The sequence below is a fragment of the Octodon degus genome, unplaced genomic scaffold (genome assembly GCF_000260255.1).
Source record: "Octodon degus isolate 3935 unplaced genomic scaffold, OctDeg1.0 scaffold00372, whole genome shotgun sequence".
Taxonomy (NCBI): domain Eukaryota; kingdom Metazoa; phylum Chordata; class Mammalia; order Rodentia; family Octodontidae; genus Octodon; species Octodon degus.
Window position 1 is genome coordinate 447,584 of NW_004524948.1, and position 1,779 is coordinate 449,362.

The following is a 1,779-nucleotide window of genomic DNA, read 5'->3' on the forward strand; positions in this document are numbered from 1 at the left end:
ATATATATGTATTCCATTTCAATAGCCTCTAAGGTATTATTCCAGCACCAACTTTAAAGTCTTAAGTCCATAGCCGGCGAAATATCTTAGTGAACTAATGCCTGCTTAGATAAGAACAGGGACTGGCGTTTGATCCCTGGCACCACATGCCATGCTGGTCCCACCTCCAGGTGCACTGAGCCAGCCACCCATTGCGGGCATTCTGATGCGTGCCTATAATCCCAGCACTGGAGAAGCTAAAAGGAGGAGGATCACTATGAGTCCTAGCTCCATAGTGAGACCCTGTGACAACCAAATACATTAAAACTAAATACATAAATATATAATATCCTCGGGTATGAGGGACAACATTCCTATCCACTCCTTAGTATGTGTAGTGGCTCAGTCCTATGGCATTGCTAAGCAATGGCCTGGTAAGAACTCTGTAGAATAGCCCCACCATGGTGGCACTTTGGTCCTTGGTCTTGAAAGCTCCCAGAAGCATTCTTCGAATTTCTAGGCATTTTTGCACAACTTATGCTCTCTATGGGCAGGCAGTGTTGGTAATGCCAGGACAACGTGTGTTTATCATTTTGTCATTCTGGAGAGAGAAGCCGCTTGAGTTGTACTTGTGCCCATGAGTTATTCTCCCATGTTCACAATGCTTATACCATAGGTTTCTATGTCAGGCAAAATGCCCAATTGCCCAAGTAGTATAATGGGGAATACTCTAGCTCATGATGAGAACAGCACAACAACTGGACTCCAGCCAGAAGTTGCTACAGATCAAAGCTTGCTTCAGATGGTCTACATAGGGCAAGGGAGATGGCTCAGTGGAATAAGCGCTTCCCTGCCAAGTGCAAGGGCCTGAGTTCAATCCCCAGATCCACAAAAAAAAAAAAAAAAAAAAAAGGATAAACAATTGTATTTTGCCAATTTTTAGGCAGGCACTCTCTAAGCAATTAATATACTTTTATGCCAAGCTATAGATTTGAACAAAAGTTTTAAGGTACAGTATAATGGTTACAAAGTGAAAGTCAAGCTTTTTTGTGGATAGTTACCTAATGGACATCAGTAGGACCAAATAGGAAGTCACTATTTTTCACACAAACTGTGTTGAAGGCCCTGGCAGTCCCAGAAGGGAACACAATTCATGCTTTTAATGAGTAATAGAATAAAGGCCCCAGAGTCTATTCATCTCCTGTCCTTATGGTAGTCCTTGACTGTGTCATTTTGATCCCCAATCACAACAGGAATTAATTTTAGAAAGAAATTCACCACTCAGAAGATCTAATTTATTTGAGGGAGGTTAAATCTGAAAAGAGGTTATAGCATTTTAACTACATGTTATTAAATGATAATGATGCCTGACATTCACTTGAGCACTATGTTACAAACACTGTCACCCTCACATACATTTCCACTATAAATTTCACTACACCTTTGAGATGGCTACTGTCATTTTTATTTTATCAATGAGAAAGCAAAAGTAAAAGTAACTTTAATAACTTGTTCAGGGGCTGGGGAGATGGATCAGTGGAATAAGCGCTTCCCTGGCAAGCACAAGGGCCTGAGTTCAATCCCCAGTTCCGCCAAAAAAAAAAAAAAAACTTTCAAAGTTTTATCCTAAGTGGCAACAGCAAAATATAAAAATAGGTAATATAATTCCCAAAACTTCCCTTGTGATATTCCCTAAGATTTTAGCATAATGACATTAAGTAGCCCACTTTGGATCAGCTGCAGTGAGAGGTATTTCTTATGAACTATGCATAATCCAAACTTTTTTTTTTTTTTTTTTTT